Source organism: Silene latifolia, chromosome 6, assembly GCF_048544455.1.
Source record: "Silene latifolia isolate original U9 population chromosome 6, ASM4854445v1, whole genome shotgun sequence".
NCBI classification, from domain to species: Eukaryota; Viridiplantae; Streptophyta; class Magnoliopsida; order Caryophyllales; family Caryophyllaceae; genus Silene; species Silene latifolia.
The window spans coordinates 85542653-85554710 of record NC_133531.1 but is presented as its reverse complement, the minus strand read 5'-3'; positions in this window follow the sequence as shown (position 1 = coordinate 85554710).

The window sequence follows — 12058 nt, the reverse complement described above, 5'->3', positions numbered from 1 at the left end:
GTCGGTGTGAGGCCGTCGGCGTGAGGAGGGTGGTGGTGGAAAGGAGGGTGGTCGTGGAGAGAAGGGTGGCGAGGCAAGTGGTGGAGGGGAAGGTGCAGACGAATGGTGGAGGGTCGCGGAGTGTGTGAGTGGTGGCTGGTGGTGTGCGTGCTGGTGGTGGGTTGAGTGGTGGGTGTCGTTGTTAGTTGGTGACGGTCGTGTCGTGGTGACGGTGGTGGGTGGCGTCGTGGGACTTAGGGACGGTGGTGGGTGGCGTCGTGTTAGTTGGTGACGGTTTTGGTTTTTTTTTTTCAATTTGTTTTTTTTTTTTTTTTGTTTCATTTGGGTTTTTTTTTTTTTTTTTAGAGAGGGTGGGAAGAAAATGAGAGAGAAAGAGTGAATGTGAGAAATGAGAGAGGATGAGTGAATGAGGAAGTGAGTTGGGAGATTAGAATGGTGGAAGAGTTGTACAAAATTAGGTGGAGTTTTACAGAATTAGGGAGGGAGATTAGGGAGGTTCATTTGTGACTCTTGAATGAGATGTAATCTCATCCCTCCATCCCTTCCATCCAAAGGCCCTTATAAGGACTTAGGGACTCATATGATATGAAGGCCTTACTAGAACCCTTCTATATATATATATATATATATATATATATATATATATATATATATATATATATATATATAAAAAAAATAAATCAGGTTGAAACGTTGTGGATGCGCCACATGTCATATGCAGCCTTAATAACAAGCATTAATTACAACTAATCATTTAATTTGAGTATAATAAATGTTGTATAAATCTCAGCAAAATATTAGTTATAGTTACATAAATTTTATTATAAAATTATATTAAATAATTAAGGTGATTTGATTGTAAATTTATTAAAAAATTTATTTGGATAAAAATTCTAAAATGTAAATAATTACGTTCATTGCGAAAAGTGATTTAAATTTAGTATAATTGTCATTATATTTATTGAAATATTTTGATATGTAGAGATGATTAAAGTGAGTGTCTCATAATGTTTTACATCTTCGGTAAAAAAATATTTTGAGAAAGTTATAAAACTTACACCATTAAATCCATTAAGAAAAATACATTTGAGATTCATTGTATTTATTAAAAATACAAGTCTTTGTAGTGTGGGAATGGAAAAAAATTATATTGCGAGAAACTGAATATATATATATATATATATATATATATATATATATATAGAGAGAGAGAGAGAGAGAGAGGTTCTTCTAAGGTCCTTACATCCATTGAGTCCCTAAGTCCTTATAAGGGCCTTTGGATGGAAGGGATGGAGGGATGAGATTACATCTCATTCAAGGGTCACAAATGAACCTCCCTAATCTCCCTCCCTAATTGTGTATAACTCCACCTAATTGTGTATAACTCTTCCACCATTCTAATCTCCCAACTCACTTCCTCATTATTCATTCATTCACACTTCTCTCATACACTCATTCTCTCTCATCTTTCTCTCATTCTCTCAAAAAAAAAAACCAAATCAACAAAAAAAAAACCAACAAAAAAAAACCAAAAAAAAAAAAAACAAGAACAACTTCATCGACAAACATACAACACCACCATAACAAACCACCCTTCCACCACCATTCACCACCACCATACCGTCCTCCCTCCTTTACTCACACAACCACGCGCCTCGCCTCACCACCACGGCCCTACCGTCAACCCCCCGACACCAACAATCCAACCCGCAAACCAAAACCCGACGCCACCACCTTTACTCCACCACCATTCACCATATTCAAACACCTCCCTCCCTCCCTCCCTCTCTCGTCTGCCCCCACCCCCCACCACACACACAACCACCCACAACCGACGCCACCCACCACAGCGCCTCCCTCCTTCCTTTCTCCATTACCCCAAACCAGCCTTCTTGCCGCCCTCGGCCAACCCGACGCAGCCGCACTTCTCTGCCGCCTCTCCCATCTCCTTTCTTTTTTTGTTTTTCAGATCCGACCACCAACCCGCGTCCTTCCTTCCTTCCTCCTCCCCTGCTCCACCGTCCTTCCTTCCTTCCTCCTCCTTCCATTTTTTTTTTGTTTTGTTCTTTGTTTTTTTTGGTCTGTGTACTCCGTTTTTGTTTTTTGTTGTTCTTCATTTTTTGTTTTATTTTTGTTTTTTTCTTTTGTTTTTTGTTTTGTTTTTGGTTTTTTGTTTTGGTTTTTTGTTTTTATTTTTTATTTGGTTGTTATTGTTATTTGATTTTTTGGACTAAAGTTATACATCTTGTCTATTAAAGTTATACACTGCGTGCATTAGAGTTATACACACGATATTTAAATTTGGTTATGTTATTTGGTTTTTTTTTTTTTTTTTAGATTTGGTTTTTTGTGACTGTTATTTGGTTTTTTGTTTTGTTATTGTTATTGTTGTTATTTGGTTTTTATTATTGTTATTCAAGTTTTTTTATTTGTTTGATTTTATGATTTGTGTTATGTTTTGATTTTATTTTTTTTATTGTTTGATTTTTTTTACTATTTACGACTACAGTTATACATTTTATGACTAAAGTTATACATTTTATGACTAAAGTTATACATTTTGGACTACAATTATACAAAAAATGATTGAAGTTATACAAATAAGGACAAAAGTTATTCATATAAGGACTAAAGTTATACAAAAATGGACTAAAGTTATACAAAAAGGATCGAAGTTATACAAAAATAGACCAAAGTTATACAAAAAATGGACTAAAGTTATACAAAAATTGGACCAAAGTTATACAAAAATCGACCAGAGTTATACAAAAATGCACCAAAGTTATACAAAAATTGGACTAAAATTATACAAAAATGAACCAAAGTTATACAAATATGAACCAAAGTTATACAAAAATTGACCAGAGTTATACAAAAATGCACCAGAGTTATACAAAAAATTGGACTAAAGTTATACAAAAAATGAACCAAAGTTATACAAAAATGAACCAAAGTTATACAAAAATGGACCAGAGTTATACAAAAATGCACCAGAGTTATACAAAAGTTAGTCCATTTTTGTATAACTTTAGTCCATTTTTGTATAACTTTGGTTCATTTTTGTATAACTCTGGTTCATTTTTGTATAACTTTGGTTCATTTTTGTATAACTTTAGTCCATTTTTTGTATAACTTTGGTGCATTTTTGTATAACTCTAGTCGATTTTTGTATAACTTTAGTCCATTTTTTGTATAACTTTAGTACATTTTTTGTATAACTTTGGTGCATTTTTGTATAACTCTGGTCGATTTTTGTATAACTTTGGTTCATTTTTGTATAACTTTGGTTCATTCTTGTATAACTTTAGTCCAATTTTTTGTATCACTTTAGTCCATTTTTGTATAACTTTGGTTCATTTTTGTATAACTTTGGTTCATTTTTGTATAACTTTAGTTCATTGTTGTATCACTTTAGTCCAATTTTTGTATAACTTTAGTCTTTTTTTGTATAACTTTGGTCTATTTTTGTATAACTTCAGTCTTTTTTTGTATAACTTTAGTCCATATTTGTATAACTTTAGTCCATTTACTTTAGTCCATTTTTGTATAACTTTGGTCCATTCTTGTATAACTTTGGTTCATTTTTGTATAACTTTGGTTCATTTTTGTATAACTCTGGTTCATTTTTGTATAACTTTAGTCCAATTTTTTGTATAACTTTAGTCCAATTTTTGTATAACTTTAGTCTTTTTTTGTATAACTTTGGTCATAAAATGTATAACTTTAGTCGTAAATAGTAAAAAAATCAAACAATAAATATGAAAAATATGAAAAAAAAAAATAATAACAAAAACCAAAAAAACTCATAATAACAAAAACAAAAAACCAAATAACAATAATAAAACCAAAAAACCAACAACCCAACCAAACCCGAAATCTAAAATAAACCAAATAACAAGATTTAAAACCCGAAATCTTAAAAAAAAGTATAACAAGAAGAGATTTGAGAAAATGAATAAAAAAGGAGAAGTAACAAAATAAAAGAAAATAAAAGACAACAACAAAAAATGAATGGAAAAAACAACTCAAAACATGAAAATAAAGACCAAACGAAAAAAAAAAAAAAAAAAAAAAAAAAAAAAAAAAAAAAAAAACAAGTTGGCGGCGGTGCGGTGGCGGCGGTGTGGCGGCGGCGGTGGTGGGTGGTGAGTTGGTGTCGGGTGGGATAGTGGTGGGTGGTGGTGAATGAGGAAGAGAAGAATGAATGATTTATTTGGGTTTTTTGATTTAATTGGATTTTTTGGGTTTTTTGATTTAATTGGATTTGGGTTTTGGGTTTTTTATTTATTTGGATTTTTTGGGTTTTTATTTTTTGGGGTTTTAGAGAGAAGATGAGTTGTGTGATATGTGAGAAAAGTGGATGAGAGGAAAAGAAGTTATAGTGAATTAGTGATTAATTAAAAAGATTAGTGAAGGAGGAGAGAATGAGTGATATTAGTACATAAACACATTTTTGGATGTTGATCTTGGCCATCCATCTCCCTCCATCCAATGGCTCACAATAGAACTTATGGACTCAAATATATAAAGGACCTTAGTTGATCCTTCATCTATATATATATATATATATATATATATATATATATATATATATATATATATATATATATATATATATATATATATATATATATATATATATAATTAGGATCACATGAGTCCTACCTAATTATTTGAGTACATGAGTCCATCGAAAATATCACACATGAGTCATAACAATACTGTTTTATATCAAGCTATTAGTAAGGGTATTTTCGTAATTTCCTAAAGTTCTTATATAAACCCTATTATCAGCTCAAATTCACCATTTGAATTCATTTACTTTCTCTCTCTTCTCTCTCTCTTCCGCAATCACACTCTTCATTCTCACGCCGTCAATTTTTCGCGCGTAGTTGTCTTCTTCGCTCTCGCTGTCATCTTCACCTGTGTTCATCATCATCCGTGATTGATTTCCAGCGATTTCTTCAAAATTCGTCTCAGTTGCTTATTCTCCTTCACTTTTTCTTCATCATTCGTCTTCATCTATTTTTTCCTCAGTTTTAACATATTCAATGTCAGGTAATTCATCGTTTTATGCTTCTTTATTTTTATGTTTTAATTTTTTTCATTTTGTTTTCCTGTTTTATTGCACGATGTTTAATTGTTATTGTATCTTCGACTGAATTCGTTGTATAATTACTGGTTTTTTGTTATAATTGATGTTATAATTCATCAACATCAGTCACGTATTCATCAATTCGTGCTATTTTATGTATTAAAATCATGTAATCTTTTATATACTTTATTCAACATGTAGTTTTTGCTATTTTTGTTGCGTTAAAATTTAATCTCTGTTTTTTTCATCTTCTAATTGACGTATAACAAATAATGTACTCATTGTCTGTTTTGTTAATCATCAAGTTTATTTTGCATTCACTGCTTGTGTTTACTTCAAGTTTAAATCGTTATTTAACGCTTTCCTTTTGTATCACTTTTTATTCAAGATGCAGATCATAACTAATTAAAAAAGTATCACATTTTTGTAGTTTTTGTTAGCATGATTACTGCTCATTAGAATCGCTTTCCTTATACAATATCACATTGAGTCCTTTACAATATCATAGGCTTTAGTACATGACTCGCAACTACTTTTTGTGCATTAGTATCACATGTTATGCTTTAGAATATAACATTGAATTCTTTACGGATCAAAGGCAGCAGCGATACATTCTTCGGTCATTACTCTCTGTGCATTAGTATCACGTGTTATGCTTCACAATATCACATTGAGTCCTTTACAATATCATATGTTGCAAAGACATGACTTATAATCGCTTTTTGTGCATTTGTATCACATGTTATGCTCCGAATATCATATGTATTCCTTCAAAGTATCATAGGCGCAATACGGTTTGCGTATTTTTTTATATTCATCGAAGATCACATTTTATGTTGCACAATATCACATGCATTCCTTCACAATATCATAGTTTGTTATGATCTAGTTATATTTGTCATATTTGTATCACATGTTATGCTCCGAATATCACATGTATTCCGTCACAAAGATTCATAGGTCGCAATACGGTTGCATATTTATTTTATATTCATCAAGATATCACGTTTTATGTTGCACAATATCACATGTATTCCTTCACAATATCATAGTCTTGTTATAATCTAGTTATATTTGTTATAATTTGTTTACTCAACTTCTCTTGCTTGTAGAAAATACTTTTGTTGTCCCCTGTGGTACTGTTCCTTCTCCACAATGCATAGACGTTGATGAGGTGCATCTTTGGAAATCGTCTTTCTTTGATGGTGACGCCCGGAGGTTCTCAAGAGTGGGTCGAAATATTGCAACTGAATTTACACCTAAAATAGGACAAACTTTTGCTACGTTAGACGAGGGTATACACTTTTATGAGACTTATGCAATAGCATGTGGTTTTGAACCAAGGAAATCTTCAACGAAAAGGTTTCGTAGTAGTGGAGATATTAGGACAAAATTGATTGTGTGTCACCGGGAAGGATTTAGGGATTCTAAGCCGACAATATTACCCATTATTTGTGAGGACGAGGAGCCAATGGTCAAGGCCTCTAATCCGAAGAAGACTAAGGTTACTAGGATTGGTTGTAAAGCTAGGATTTTCTTTAGATTTGTTATTAAAGAAATTGACCAAGTTCAAGTGCCACTCTTTGTTGTTGATCGGTTTCATGCGCCCATAACCACCGTCTTTCTCCACTCAAGTATAGAGAATTTCATAAAAAATGTAGGAACCTTGCTTTGCAACATAAACAAACCATCGTTGATAATTGCAAGGTTAATATTGGCCCAACCTCTACTTTCAGTCCGTCAAGGAATATGTTGACTACTATGAAAATATTGGAGCTTCTTTGACCGAGTTTAAGAATTTTGGAAGGGAAATCAAGTGTTTTATAGGTCTTAAGGATGCTCAAATGTTTGTAGACCAGTTGGAACACCTTCATGAAACCCGGAAGGTTTTTATTTTGCCTATGATATTGATCGAAATAAGTGTTTGTTTCGTGTATTTTGGGCGATGCAAAGAAGACGTCGTAATTACGCTCTATACGGTGAGGCGGTGACTTTTGACCCAACCTATTCAACTAATAAGTACGACATGATCTTTGCTCCCTTTACTGGTGTTGATCATCACAAGAAGTCCGTCACTTTCGGCGCTTCGCTTATGTCTAGGGAGAATGACCAGAATTTTAAATGGATTTTCACAAAAATTTTAGATTGTATAGGTGGGAAGGAACCCCGTTGCTTTTTTACCGATCAATGTCCTGCTATGAAAATTGCAGTCCCTGCTACTTTTACGACTGCTACCCATCGCTATTGCATGTGGCATATTATGAAGAAATTACTTGAAAAGGTAGGCACGACATTGACCAAAGAAACTGACTTCGTCACTCGTCTGAGTTCTGTTGTTTGGGATTCAGAGTTAGAGCCTTCTGACTTCGAAGAGAGGTGGTGTTCGTTGATCAGTGAGTTTCAATTGGAAGATAATACATGGTTGCAATATCTGTTTTCCAGGCGGCAACGTTGGATTCCGGCGTATTATCGTGATATTCCTCTTGGTTGTCTTTTAAGAACAACGCAACGCTCTGAGAGCGCAAACAGCTTCTTTAAGCGGTTTGAGAATCCTCATGGCACACTTGTTGAGTTTTGGATGCGCTTTCAAAGTGCTATGGATCAGCAACGCTACACCCAAAAATCTCTTGACAGAGATAGTGATCACTCCCTACCTCAAACCAAAACCCTTCTTAGCCTTGAGGTTCATGCATCGATTGTTTATGATACGCACGCTCTCTTTTATGAATTCCAACAAAGAAGGTGCGTTGATTCTCTAAACTCATGTAGTGCGGGTGATTCTTCAAGGGAGGGCGATCTGTTCCTAGAGGTTGAAGATTCTATCTTCAATAAGACTTACACCATCGCATTTAATCCTTCAACATTTGATGCAACATGTTCCCGCAAGTGTTTGAGAGGAAGGGCTACATATGTAAACACATCATCCGGATTTTATCAGTGCAGGGATCAAAAAGATACCTGATAAGTATCTTCTCAGCAGGTGGACAAAGAACACTAAAAAAATGCCCTTGTATGATGCTCACGGTCAATTGTTGGATGATTTTACTTCGTCGGATGTCACTAAGCTTCGATTTCGACTTTGTCCTGGTCCGAATTCTACTCAACATTAACACAAGCTCAAATCTCTCGCTGAAAATCACATAAATGAACCGACTTCATTATCAAGACATTTAGACAAAATTTCAAGTCGATCTTTGAAAAATTGACTAAACACCAAGAGTTGGAGATGCTCCTTGGAGTTAAGTCTTCATCTGAGGTCCGTATACTACCTCTTGTTCAATCAAAAAACAAGGGTACTGGCAAGAGGTTGATGTCCAAGAAAGATCAGTCTGTTGCAAAGGCACAAAAGCCGAAAAGATTTTATAATAATTGTAAACAAATGGCACATCATGATAAGCGGAATTGCCCTAATCCAGCTGTTGATACATCACAACACTCGTTTGATCATGAATCCGATGTAAGTAATTTGTCTTACACCTTTTATTATACCGTTTACGTTTGCTATACCACGATTCTTTGAAGTGTGACCCGATAAACAATATCGAGTCCACGCTAAAAATATCACATTCCATGGTAAATAATATCAGTACCTTGTTAACCAATATCATCCCAATATTAAAAGGTGTCTACTTTGAAACAATATCACAATAATTTAATAACAATATCACTTGTCACTAGCAACATTTATCAATTTTAAATCCCTATCTATTTTCAGAATCAACCAAACAATATCAACACGTGTATTCAAAAATATCACAGTATGTACCCCAACAATATCAAACAACAAAAGGTTTTTTATATCCTTAGCCACTGTTGTTGTTCCTGAGTATTAATATCACAACAACTAAAACATAATATCATTCAACCCTTGAAACAATATCACAGTTACCAGAAGTTGATCAAAAAGAAGTTATACTTTGTCAAACTTCTTACTAACGTTATGTCATTGTTTTTGTCCGTTTGTTTTGCAGATTTCTTCACTTGTTGATAGTGATTAAGGGCTTCTGCATGCTGAGGAAGTTTATTCACATTCCTAGCCCTACTTTTGTCCTCTTCCTCTACCTCTACCTCTCCCTCTTCCTCTATTATTAGGGTTTGCAGTTGTCTTCAGTCGTTTGTACTGGATTGGGGGTTTTTCTGCATCATCTTCACCATCTTGTTTGGATTCAGGTAGCCTGTAAAAACAGAAATGCCATGTTATGGTTCTATGTGAAATTTTTACCTTTGTGTCTGTTTCAAATAAAAGCAGAAACGTAATGCTATGATTGTATATCAGAAATGTACAAGTCGGGTTTTTAGTTTTTACCTTCTGATTGGAGATTTGCGAAGAATGGGTATTTCTGTGTTAATTGTTGGCATTCTAGTAGCATCCTCCTTGGCTTTTGTTTCAACATTGGGCTCCTCTTTTGGCGGACTTTCTGCCTTTGTTATTTCTTGTTCCACAGTATTGTCCTTCTCAACAACATTATCCTTGGCTTTTATCTTATTGCCCTTGCCTTTTGCATCTTCGTTATTCTTCCTCATTTCCTTCAATCTATTTAAAAGCTCTCCCTTTCCCGCTGTAAATTCTTTAACTTTCCCAATCAGCGCTGTCCTCATGTTATTTATGTCAGCTAAAAGTAATGTCGCTGCTATTTCTAACCAAAGAGTAGCGCCTCGCACTTTTGATCGCAAATCGCTCCAAACAACTGCCCCTCATAGCGAATCATGTGCATCATTAAGAAGTTTCCCGATTCAGTATTGTTTGCTTCTTTCTTTTGCCAATTGAAACTCGTGGTGACAACATCAAAATCTATTACGTTATGCGCTCTGTCAACATTTTTCCCTGCTAGGAAATCACTCATGTGATAGGCCTACAATAATTAGTTATACTATTAGGCATTATTTTGTCAAAGAATCATATTCATTTACTGTATACACTCAACCTATCCTAGCCATAATATCAGACAATTGTATGACATGTCACTAGCAAGAATATCAATAAACCATACCACCGAATCTGCAGCCTTGTATATTTCAGTCTGGTCCCAGTTGTCGTACTCTGTATTGTCTAACACTTCAATCGTCTCGGTTTTGAAATTTACACAAACACAGAAGTAGTGTTCTTGCAACACCATCGGAATAAAAACCAAATCTACTTCCATGTTACATGAAACTGTGTTTCTTCTTATGAATTTGTCCCATTCTTCGAATATCTTTTCCCTCTTCGCTTCTTTGCCTTTAGTAACATCTACTATTGATTCCTGTAGTGTATATATATGTATATATATAAGTTAAGAAATCCTTTACATTTAAGATTTACTACATTCTAATCAAAATGTGAATATGTATAAACAATATCACTTTTACGTTTGCTATATCACAGTTCCTGAAGTGTGACCCTGATAAACAATATCACAGTGCATACTAAAAAAATATCACAGTCCATGGTAAATAATATCAGTAAGGATGTGAACGAATATCAGAACATTATACTTGATTGTAGACAATATCATCCCAATACTAAAAAATATCACTTATTTAAAAGGTGTGTACTTTGAAACAATATCACAATCATTTAAAAACAATATCACTTGTCACTGCAACATTTATCAATTTTAAATCCCTATCTAATTTCAAAGATCAATTAAACAATATCAATTTGTGTATGCAATAATATCACACTATGTACCCCAACAATATCACATTTTAAATAACTGATATTTTTAATCAAAGCGTGAATATTTATAAATCAAAACAGAATGTCAGCTTACCATGTGTCGAATTCCAAAAAACAATAAACTTGTTTCACAGGGTTCTGTGTGCTCAATGTGATTCAGAATTAGTGACCAACATTCAATCACATTGTTGTTGACATGTACAGTTAGAAGCAATGACAATATATCCTGTCTTGCAAGGTATTGATCATCACTGAACTTGGCAACAACCTCACTTTGCTCAAAACATTAACACCAATGTTCAAAAATTGTCGATTAATCGTGACATTGATAACCAATATCAAAATTAAACAATATCACATATTTAAAAGGTGATCCTGATAAAAAATATCACAATCCACACTAAATAATATCACGAGTCCACGCTAAATAATATCGATTGCCCTTCAACCACTATCGAACATCATACTTGATTGTAGACAATATCACCCCAATACTAGAAAATATCACTTATTTAAAAGGTGTCTAATTTGAAACAATATCACAATCATTTAAAAAAAATATCACATGTCACTGGCAACATTTATAAATTTAAAAGCCTTACTTATTTTTCAGAATCAATTTAACAATATCATACTGTGTATGTAACAATATCACACTATGTACCACAACAATATCAAAAATAAGTGTACAAAAATCAGAGCAACATCTTTCTTTTATGTGACACTTGATTATATACAATATCATGCTTTTATACCAGTTTCTACTCTAAAACAATATCAAACCCATTAACGTACAATATCACATGACACTAGCAACAATATCACCTTTTGTAATTCTTTTGTCAAACTTAGATATCATTGCAAATATTATCAGACCATTAATAAAAAAAGTTGCAGAAAAATATATGTTTTAAAGTACCTTTTATTTTTGATAGCGGGGTCCTCCAATAGGCGAGTCAATCACTTCTTTCCTCGTAGTCAACATGTTTGCACACAAATGACTTGTTTAACTTCATAAATCTTGAGACGAACTCAAATTTAGGATCACCACACCACGCTTCCACGTGCATCCAAGGCCATCGGATTTCCCCCTTTACCGCTACCAACGACAATCGGCGAACCATCTTCTCCGGTAGCTAGAAACGTTTAATATTACAAGATTTTAATATATATTTTGTATTTATAATAATAAAAACAAAATTCAATGTAGAAGTCGTGTTTAAAAATATAACCTTTTATCTTTGATAGCGGTCCAACCTTGTTTTTCCCACCTTTTTCTCTCTTGCTTTGTTTTTCCCTCTTTG